Source organism: Schistocerca cancellata, chromosome 3 (genome assembly GCF_023864275.1).
Source record: "Schistocerca cancellata isolate TAMUIC-IGC-003103 chromosome 3, iqSchCanc2.1, whole genome shotgun sequence".
NCBI classification, from domain to species: domain Eukaryota; kingdom Metazoa; phylum Arthropoda; class Insecta; order Orthoptera; family Acrididae; genus Schistocerca; species Schistocerca cancellata.
The window spans coordinates 513,860,345-513,872,578 of record NC_064628.1 but is presented as its reverse complement, the minus strand read 5'-3'; positions in this window follow the sequence as shown (position 1 = coordinate 513,872,578).

Sequence of the window (12,234 nt, the reverse complement as noted above, 5' to 3'; positions counted from 1 at the left end):
TTGCATGCAACCGGTGGCGGAGTGTTCGTCGCTGTTAGTAGTAGTTTATCCTGTAGTGAAGTTGAAGTGGATAGTTCCTGTGAATTATTATGGGTGGAGGTTACACTCAACAACCGAGCAAGGTTAATAATTGGCTCCTTTTACCGACCCCCCGACTCAGCAGCATTAGTGGCAGAACAACTGAGAGAAAATTTGGAATACATTTCACATAAATTTTCTCAGCATGTTATGGTCTTAGGTGGAGATTTCAATTTACCAGATATAGACTGGGACACTCAGATGTTTAGGACGGGTGGTAGGGACAGAGCATCGAGTGACATTATACTGAGTGCACTATCCGAAAATTACCTCGAGCAATTAAACAGAGAACCGACTCGTGGAGATAACATCTTGGACCTACTGATAACAAACAGACCCGAACTTTTCGACTCTGTAAGTGCAGAACAGGGAATCAGTGATCATAAGGCCGTTGCAGCATCCCTGAATATGGAAGTTAATAGGAATATAAAAAAAGGGAGGAAGGTTTATCTGTTTAGCAAGAGTAATAGAAGGCAGATTTCAGACTACCTAACAGATCAAAACGAAAATTTCTGTTCCGACACTGACAATGTTGAGTGTTTATGGAAAAAGTTCAAGGCAACCGTTAAATGCGTTTTAGACAGGTACGTGCCGAGCAAAACTGTGAGGGACGGGAAAAACCCACCGTGGTACAACAACAAAGTTAGGAAACTACTGCGAAAGCAAAGAGAGCTTCACTCCAAGTTTAAACGCAGCCAAAACCTCTCAGACAAACAGAAGCTAAACGATGTCAAAGTTAGCGTAAGGAGGGCTATGCGTGAAGCGTTCAGTGAATTCGAAAGTAAAATACTAGGTACCGACTTGACAGAAAATCCTAGGAAGTTCTGGTCTTACGTTAAATCAGTAAGTGGCTCGAAACATCATGTCCAGACACTCTGGGATGATGATGGCATTGAAACAGAGGATGACAAGCGTAAAGCTGAAATACTAAACACCTTTTTCCAAAGCTGTTTCACAGAGGAAGACCGCACTGCAGTTCCTTCTCTAAATCCTCGCACCAACGAAAAAATGGCTGACATTGAAATAAGTGTCCAAGGAATAGAAAAGCAACTGGAATCACTCAACAGAGGAAAGTCCACTGGACCTGACGGGATACCAATTCGATTCTACACAGAGTACGCGAAAGAACTTGCCCCCCTTCTAACAGCCGTGTACCGCAAGTCTCTAGAGGAACAGAAGGTTCCAAATGATTGGAAAAGAGCACAGGTAGTCCCAGTCTTCAAGAAGGGTCGTCGAGCAGATGCGCAAAACTATAGACCTATCTCTCTGACGTCGATCTGTTGTAGAATTTTAGAACATGTCTTTTGCTCGAGTATCATGTCGTTTTTGGAAACTCAGAATCTACTATGTAGGAATCAACATGGATTCCGGAAACAGCGATCGTGTGAAACCCAACTCGCATTATTTGTTCATGAAACCCAGAAAATATTAGATACAGGCTCCCAGGTAGATGCCATTTTCCTTGACTTCCGGAAGGCGTTCGATACAGTTCCGCACTGTCGTCTGATAAACAAAGTAAGAGCCTACGGAATATCAGACCAGCTGTGTGGCTGGATTGAAGAGTTTTTAGCAAACAGAACACAGCATGTTGTTCTCAATGGAGAGACATCTACAGACGTTAAAGTAACCTCTGGCGTGCCACAGGGGAGTGTTATGGGACCATTGCTTTTCACAATATATATAAATGACCTAGTAGATAGTGTCGGAAGTTCCATGCGGCTTTTCGCGGATGATGCTGTAGTATACAGAGAAGTTGCAGCATTAGAAAATTGTAGCGAAATGCAGGAAGATCTGCAGCGGATAGGCACTTGGTGCAGGGAGTGGCAACTGACCCTTAACATAGACAAATGTAATGTATTGCGAATACATAGAAAGAAGGATCCTTTATTGTATGATTATATGATAGCGGAACAAACACTGGTAGCAGTTACTTCTGTAAAATATCTGGGAGTATGCGTGCGGAACGATTTGAAGTGGAATGATCATATAAAATTAATTGTTGGTAAGGCGGGTACCAGGTTGAGATTCATTGGGAGAGTCCTTAGAAAATGTAGTCCATCAACAAAGGAGGTGGCTTACAAAACACTCGTTCGACCTATACTTGAGTATTGCTCATCAGTGTGGGATCCGTACCAGATCGGGTTGACGGAGGAGATAGAGAAGATCCAAAGAAGAGCGGCGCGTTTCGTCACAGGGTTATTTGGTAACCGTGATAGCGTTACGGAGATGTTTAACAAACTCAAGTGGCAGACTCTGCAAGAGAGGCGCTCTGCATCGCGGTGTAGCTTGCTCGCCAGGTTTCGAGAGGGTGCGTTTCTGGATGAGGTATCGAATATATTGCTTCCCCCTACTTATACCTCCCGAGGAGATCACGAATGTAAAATTAGAGAGATTAGAGCGCGCACAGAGGCTTTCAGACAGTCGTTCTTCCCGCGAACCATACGCGACTGGAACAGGAAAGGGAGATAATGACAGTGGCACGTAAAGTGCCCTCCGCCACACACCGTTGGGTGGCTTGCGGAGTATAAATGTAGATGTAGATGTAGATTCCGGTGTGCTGACTACATGCCCTATCATATCCGCATCCATTGACGCCTGTAGGCTGAGGGTGAGACGGCGGTAGGCCGGTACGTTGGGCCTTCCGAGGCCTATCCAGACCGAGTTCAGTTTTAGAGCTCTAGACTGTATGTAGGATGCATAAGGGCTTTCCAGCGAAACTTTTACAGCGTACTCGAAACTACGTATCTTGGCAATATTCATTTGTTCATCATACGCTATACATATACTACCATGAAGGAGTTTAAATTCGTTATATGTGCCATTGTACAGTTTCTGGCGAGTCAGAACATCCAGACAAAAGCTCCGTTCCGCACTAGTAACGAAGTAGCTCACGCCTCACCGTAGGCTGCTTAATGAACAGAGTTCCATAGGGGGTGGCTGTCGTTGTGTATTTCCGTATAGGTGCAGCAATGAGTTCCACTCGGATTGACAGCTGCCGCGTCACAAACGGTGCCCATAATGAGGAAGTGTAAAGTGAGTTAAAAACTTGAAGAGTTGCTTCATCGACTGATGTGTGTAGGTTGTCTGCATGTCTTGCAGTTTTTGTGCAAGCGCCTTCTGATACTACATAACAATTATTAGCTTTCAGAATAAATGAACGTCATGCCGTATTCTCTCATACGTCCCTCTATCCTTCATATGTCATATATACGTACTACCATGAAGGTGAATTCACAGAGAGTGGAAAGAGACAAGATATGCCACAACAAAATGAAGCAGCTGTTTAACACTTTATTGATAATTGACAATATTTGAACTGCGCTACGGGCTAAACTGTAAAACTTAAAGTTAATAGTAACGTCGCTACGTTGAAAAATATCACTATACTCTTCGTAACATTAACTGGCAGAGATCACTGGCAAAATCAAGACTTGACGCCTAATTATTAGATAGTTAAAGTTCTTTAGGGAAAAACCTTGCAGCGACTAGGCGATTCTCTGTCCAATGTCCATTTTTATAGCACACATCCGGTATATCTTATTCGACTATTCTGTACATCTCACTTTAGGTATTACCTCTGACCAATGTTAAATTTGAATGCGAGCCAGTGGTTTGCGGCTGCAGGTTCAGTGTAGGCGGTACTGACTTTCAAATTATTTTATATAGCTCGAAACAACGTGGCGTTATAATCAAAAAGAGAAATAATGAAGCAGGATAATAATAAGACATGACATTTGGTCAATTAATTTTACAAAAAGATACGATTTTCGTTTTATTTTTGTATATACTCCGAATTTTGTTTTTCTTTTATACTTTATTTTGAACGTCACAGTGCATTTCTACCTCGTGATTTCCTATCGTCACTATTTTACATGTCACACAGAATTAATTAAGTTAAATTCATTAAACAACCTAAAACTGCAGTAAATTCAAAAACAAGAAAATATAAAATGCATTACAAATGCGGAACACTGGAACTTATTGTATTCGTTCTAAAATTAAAATAATGAATTTGACATTTACTAAAAACACTTTTTCAGATAAATCAAGATACTGAAAGCTTCTTTAAAAGATTATTAAGTTGATTAATGTTATTTTCTCCATGCTGGATATTATAGAATTTCGTGGCTGTTATTCAATCAGGGATTGCTGATAGAAGAAAAAAACCAGCCACGAACACTTTTAGAAAAGCTGTCTCGTTATTGGTTTCAGGCTATCATGTCCATCTTCAGACAGCTGCACTTTTTTTGTTCCAGTGCTATATGTTGCTGGCGAATACAGTACAGTAGTGAAAGAAGAGTCGACGTCCGAGAAGGAGCATGATATCCCAAACCACTAGTGGCAATCAATTAAACCTTTTGCAAAAATATTTGTGGCTGCTTGCGTGCATCGTTAACACACTATTGTTAAGTTAATTTCTGCAATAAATCATCTTACGCTCAGTTGCAGCTCCCCACGCTAGTCTGTCCTGCTCAAGTCTCTTCGTCTCTGCGTAACTAATGCAATTTACATCCATCTGAAATTTCTTACTGTAGTCAAGGTACGGACATGAATTCCAATTTTTGTTCTCCATACTTCTTTCCATTACCAAGTTAGTGATTTCTAGATGCCTCAGTATGTGTCCTATCCACCGATCCCATATTCTAATCAGCTTGTGCCATAAAATTCTCGTCTCCCCATTTCGATGCAATACCTCCTCATTAGTTATTCGAGCTATCCATCCTACAGCATTCTTCTGTAGCATCGAAATTAAAAATATTCTGTTTTCTTCTCATATGTAATGTTTGTCGTCCACATTTCACTTTCGTACATTTCGCTTTCGTACAAGGTTACAATACACGAATGACTTACTAATACGAAAACTTAAATTCGATGGAAACAAATTTCTCTTTTTGAGAAATATTTTTCTTGCTATTGCCGGACTTTCTAGTTGAGCCACCATCAGTTATTTTGCATTCCAGACAGCCTAACTGATCTACAGCTTGTAGCGTATCAGTTCCTGACTATTTCACACACCAACGTCTGAATTAATTCGACTCCATTCCATTAAGCTTATATTACCTTTGGTGATGGTTCATCTGAGAACTTTGTTCAAAGACATCATCCATTTCGTTCAACTGCTCTGCCAAGACCTTTGCACTCTCTGACAGAATATAAATGCTGTCGACAAACCTAAAAGCTTTCTCTTTTTTCCCTCAACTTTAATTCCGAATTCCTTCTACTTTCCTTCTCAGCTTGGGCATTGTAGAGATTATCGAGGATACGGTACACCTCAGTCTTGCTCTCTTCTCAGCTACTGCTTCCCTCTCATGTCCCTCGACTTTTATCGCTAGTTTCTACTCAGGATGCAAGACTGCTGTATATAGTGTATATAGTTCTGCGATATTACTGCTCACATTGGTTGGACTCCGACGACTGCCACGCGAGTTCAGAAGGCCATGCTCAAGGTCACGCGGGACTTCTACGACCCCGTGCTACAAGCACACAAAAGCAAGGAGAATTGCAACTGTAATCATTTACATAACTGCCGATGGTGTGTACGTGTACGAAGTTACATAGACGATGATCATGTCTTATTCATTCTTCACTTTTCTTATCAGGCAGTACATTTACAGAGATGTCATTTTCAGCAATTTTTCATTTCGTAATTTATCCCATGTCTCTAGTTTGACGAACTTCTGTAGCAATGGATTTCAACTATAACAATAGTAATAACAACAATAAAACTTTTAAAATAAAAAGGATAAAATACTAAAGTCATAAAACAAGAAACGCTTTTAGAGCTTTAAAACTAGGTTTCCAGAAACGACACTAAATAGATGATAAGGACGCCCCCGAAGAATTTCCGTCCAGTAACGAGTGGCTAAATGTCTTTTATTGCCTGAGTTAACTTATAGTATAATGTCAGCGAATATAAAAGGCGATGCTAGAGCATTCACGTCAGTTGTGAAGCCTACTGTAGTTTCATAGAGTTTCGTTAACTCTCTTCCCCTTTTTGAAAGATAAAACAAAACATACCGTTTACTGTAAGTTGTTTTCAGATGCTACTTAGTTAAGGCGTTGAAATTTTCCACTACGGACATCGCGGTGCTCTCCCACTTCCAGTGCGTCCCCATCAGTTATTCCCATATTTGCGTCACAGTGACCCAATTACACTGGACATTTGTTTAATCACCGTGACTAAAATTCACCGCTGCTCATTAGTGCTTTAATCCAAGGTTACTGGCACTTTGCATGCAACCCTTTACGGGATTACGCTGTGCAGCTCACATAAATTATTATGACGAACCAAGGAAATAGCGCAGTGTTAAGACAATGAGCTCCAAATTCTGGAAAAATAGGCTCTTAATCCCTGCCCGGCAAATTTCTATTAATAGTTTCTCAAAATAGCTTGAACTGGATCCCACAGTGATTCCTTATAATGGCCGCTGCTGCCTCACCTCCATCGTTCTACTCTAGTCGTTCCTATCCTTCATAGAATAGTTGTAAAGGTGGCAGTGGCAGAACTGAGCTATATACAAGGTCGTTTCCAGACGCGTGCTTTTTTTGAGTCATCAATCTTCTGGCCTGTTTGATGCGGCCCGCCACAATATTCTCTCCTGTGCCAATCTCTTCATCTCAGAGTAGCGCTTGCAACCTACGTCCACATGCTGGATGTATTTCCATCTCTGTCTTTCTCTTTGGTTTTTGCCCCCTACAGCTCCCTCTGGTACCATGGAAGTTATTCCCCGACGTATTAACAGATGTCCTACATCGTGTCCCTTCTCATTGTCAATGTTTTCCACACGTTCCTTTCCTCTCCGGTTCAGCGCAGAACCTCCTCATCCCTTACCTTATCGATACACCTAATTTTCAACATTCGTCTGTCGCATCATATCTCAGATGCTTCAATTCTCTTCTGTTCAGGTTTTCCCACAGTCCATGTTTCACTACCATACAATGCTGTACTCCAGTACTCTGAGTAATTTCTACCTCAAATTAAGGCCTATATTTGATACTAGAAGAATTCTCTTGGCCAGGAATACTATTTTTGACGGTGCTAGTCTGCTTTTGATGTCCTCCATGCTCCGCCGTCATTGGTTATTTTGCTGCCTTTGTAGCAGAATTCCTTAACTTAATCTACTTCATGACCATCTATTCTGATGTTAAGTTTCTCGCTGTTCTCATTTCTGCTAGTTCTCATTACTTTCGACTTTCTTAGATTTACTCTCAATCCACATTCTCTACTCATTAGACTGCTCATACCGTTCAGCAGATCATGTAATTCTCCTTCACTTCCACACAGGACAACAATGTCATCCATTTAACATGAATTTCGAGAAAGAGTTTAATTGCACTCGAGATAAGTACCAAAACATCAAATTCTCTCTTGTTTGCAAAGTGGACGATCTCGGAATTAAATTTTTGCGCCGTGGTGATTTAATTACGAGATATAATTCTATTTGGAGTAGAATATTTGTTTCGACATTTGTCTGCTTTGATTTGCGTAGATACCTTTATTGAAGTGTTTTGGATTTTCACGTCAGAGGAAGATGAGATGTAAGAGCCGCGTTTATTCCGTGGACAGAGGAGAGAGCGATCTTGCTTTATTCTGTTTTCTTGGAGGAAGACGTGTGCGTGAATCAATAATTCGTTTTGGTGATTTGTCCGCATTATTTCTAGGGAAAAGTGCTACAATGTTTAATTGGTACATTAATCCAGTTCTGTCACGTGATAATGTCGACGAGAGTAGTTTAAAGTCACAGAGAGAACACAAATAATACTTTGGTATAGGACGCGCTCAGACGTATTGTGTGCGACTGACTTTGCCGAATTAATTGAAAACACGCAGATCTGAATAGCCGCGCGATAAACAATAGTGTGGTGCGTAAATAATTAGCGGAGATTTAAAGACTCACCCGTGCTAAGTATTAAAATATTGAATTTTGAAATGATCGGCAATACGGAGTAGCATATTGATGCCGTTGCTAGGTTGCATGATTCATTCAGCACAATTACAGTTGTATATGAAATCACACTGTTTAAAATGAGTGGATGCAGGGTGACTGCAGTTTTATTTCAGAAGGATCAATAAACCGCAGTTCGACGTATTCAATGTTTTTCGATTTTCTTAACGTAAAACCAGTCTTTTGAATTTTGAATGCCAGTACACTACATACCTGTCGGAATTTTGGTGAGGGTGACCAGACTTTCATTTTTTTTTAATTTAACTAAAAATACAAATCCACATCAGGACACTAACTGAATAGTCACGCTTACCGAAACTCTACGTGCCGTTTTCCCTCGCTCCTTCTCTGAGACGAGCAAGCCGGAAGACAAGAAGACACGACGCCAAGCGGTTAACGTGGCGATGCGAGAGAAGAAGGGGAAAAGGCGATTCAATATATTGTATAATAGCCGTCTCTCCCTATAGCTTACCACTATTTTTCTTGGAATTTCGAACATCTTGCACCATTTTAGATTGTCAAAAGCTTATTCCAGGTCGACAGATCTTATGAAAATGTCTTTATTTTTCTTTAGTCTTTCTTCCATTTCAACCTCTACGTCAGAATTTCCTCTCTTACTTTCCTAGAGCCAAACTGATCGTCATCTAGCGCATACTCAATTTTCTTTTTCATTCTTCTGTATATAATTCTTGTCAGTAATTTGGATACATGAGCTGTTACGCTGATTGTGCTATAATTCTCGCACTTGTCAGTTCTTGCAGTCTTCGAAATTGTCTCGATGATATTTTTCCGAAAGTCAGATGGAACGTCGCCAGACTCATACATTCTACACACCGACGTGAATAGTCGTTTTGTTGACACTTCCCCCAATGAGTTTAGAAATTCTGATGGCATGTTATCTATCCCTCCTGCTGTATTTCATGTTCAGTCCTCCAAAGGTCTGTTAAATTTTGATCCTAATACTGGATCGCATTTCTTCCAAATCGACTCCTCTTTCTTCTTCTATCGTTTCAGACAAGCCTTCCTTCTCATAGAGGTCTTCAGTATACTCTTTCCACCTATCGCCTCTCTCTTCTGCATTTAACAGTGAAATTCCCGTTGCACTCTTAATGTTACCACCCTTGCTTTTAGTTTCACCGAAGGTTATTTTGACTTCCCTATATGTTGAGTTAGTCCTTCCGACAACCATTTCTTTTTCGATTTTTTCACATTTGTCATGCAGCCATTTCGTCTTCCCTGCACTTCCTCTTTATTTCATTCCTCAGAGACTTGTATTTCTGTATTCTTGAATTTCCCTGGACATTTTCGCTCTTCCTTCTTTCATCGATCAACTGAGGTATTTCTTCTATTACCCATGGTTCTTCGCAGTTACCTTCTTTGTACCTACTTTTTCCTTTCCAACTCCTGTGACTGCCCTTTTTAGCTGTACCCCCAAATGAGCTATTCGTTATTACAGTATCTACAGTCTTAGAGAACTTCAAATGTATCTCGTCATTCCTTAGTACTTCTGTATCCCACTTCTTCATGACTAATCTCTTAAGCTTCAGCCAACTCTTCATCACTACTATATTGTGATCTGAGTCTACATCTTCTCCTGGTACGCCTCACAATCCAGTATCTGGTTTCGGATTCACTATTGACCACGATGTAATCTAACTGAAGTCTGTGGTTTTTGAACAGAGTATTCGCTATTACCAAATGAAATTTATGACATAACTCAATTAGACTTTCACCTCTCTCATTCCTTATCCCAAACCCATATTCTCCTGTGACCTTTGCTTCTATTCCTTCCTCTACAACTGCATTCTGTCCCTCATGGCTATCAGATTTTTATCTCCCTTTACGTACTGTATTACTCTTTCAGTATCTTTATATACTGTCTCTATCTCTTTATCTTCAGCATGCGACATCGGCATGTATACCTGCACTATCGCCGTCGGTTTGCTGTCGATTCTGATAAGAATAACCCTGTCATTGAATTATTCACAGTAACACACTCTCTATTGTCCCTTCCTATTCATAACGAATCTTAGTCCTGTTACACGGCTTTCTGCTGCTGTTGATATTATCCTATACTCATATGACCAGAAATCCTTGCGTTCTTTCCATTTCACTTCACTAACTCGTACTATATCTAGAGCCCCGACTTGTGGTAGACAGAGCGTCATGCCATAACACTTGGTGTAGTTACGTCAGGTGTTATCTACATTCTTAGTCAGCAGCTTCTATGCCATCCCATCTTTCTTTAGTCGAGTTGTGTATTCCTTGGCAAGTACGTGCAGACATTTTTCTCCCTTCGTTTATTTGATACTTTCTCGTAAAACGGTACTGAGGTGGTGCCATTTAAAACGAAAATTCCGTTCCCAACAGAATTCGAAGTAAATAATTTCGGTAATATACAGCCACCCATTGCGTTATGAATGTTAAAACTCGGTTAGCCACTACAAAGTTTGAGGAATACGTTCCTTTTTTTTTTTTTTTACAGTCTCTTAGAGGGATGGAACAAACTATGTACCTAAATCAAGGAATGTTCACTTTCTTTGGTTGCATGTAGTTTTTAACTTTGTTACAGGTATGTAATGCAGCATATGAGCTGTTCTGGGAAATGAGAGATTGATTTCTCTCTGTTAGTTTGGGATAACGAAGTTCAGTATTTCCACAGGTGTTGCAGTATTCTGTTCATGGTCATGGATTATCGGCCACACATCCTATGTTGCTTCAAGGAGGATTTAACATGTTTCATCTAGGGCACATCCTCGATGCCCGCGTACATACTGTTTAAAATACTAGACATACTAACGACGACAGCATAGTACATTTGTTTTCTTATAAAATTTATTAAGATACGGTCTTGATTTAAACTAATAATAACATTCATACATGTGACATTAGGGACAAATGTGACTTCCAGGATCAGTATTTAGTCTTACTTTAATACAGAGGGAGAGAAAAGCATGCTACTACAAACGCAGCTGATAACCTGCCTTACGAATCAAAGGTACTGATATGAAGTGAAATTATATTAAAAGCAAATTCTGCCTCATAATTCCTTTTATTTCATAGCTGAATTCTTGAACAGATTTCATTGATAATCGGTAGCAGGATTAATTATTCACCGCTAGTGTTACTAGTAAGAACACGTATAAAAACTGGTTAAATAAATCTAATATTAAATAAATCTAATATTAAAATTTCTATTTAGAGCAAAATGTAAAGAGTCGATATATTGGAGTCATGTGAAAATTTCGGTTTGATATTGATAAATTTTCCTCTGTTTTACGTTTTTTTTTTATCCTCTCGTGTTCTAGAGTGTAACCAGGTAATAACAATGACGATATAACTTTCTGTAATCCTCTGGAATCTATAAGTAAAGCTATCAGCAATTATAAGATTGATCCGAACACCACAGTGCTTTACTAGCCACGGTTCGGTTGGAGGAGTATGTATTTGCCTTCCTACTCATCCAGTTAAAGAATGGCCTACAGTTTGTAGGCTCCTAGCCACGGCGCAACTCGACGTTATTCAACTCAACAAACATTTCCAGAACTGCAAGAGATGAAAAGCGACACAAAAAAATCCTGGGACTGACTTGGGATCGAACTCGACATCTATGAAATCTACATGTCTCTGTAAGGAGAAAAAGGTATAACATAAATAACTTGTAAAACGCACATTGCCCAAAGAAAGAAGCTGCCTCAGGTGTAATGAATGAAACGTGTGTTGAGAGAGAACGTCAAGTCATACATGACAACAAAAATTTTTGATGTACTGAAAAAAGAAAATCTGTTGTTTTTGAGGGACTGGAATTTCGACAGTGCACAAAAATTGTGTTCTGATAAAAAGTGGTGGTAATACTTGGTGGGAAACTGAAAGATGACACGACACATTCAATGGACAAGCTAAATTATTCTAACCTGAATAGGCTTTATTAGGTATAAGAAGCATAGCGTCAGACTTATTTAAATTCTAGGTAGAGAAATTTCAGATCCATGAAAAGTAACATTACGTCAGCTATCGACGAGTGGTAACCGTCGAAATGTTTTAGATGTGGCAAACCGTGTGAGTTAGCATAGTGGTAAGAAATGGCTCTGAGTACTATGAGACTTAACATCTGTGGTCATCAGTCCCCTAGAACTTAGAACTACTCAAACCTAACTAACCTAAGGACATCACACACATCCATGCCCGAGGCAGGATTCGAACCTGCGAC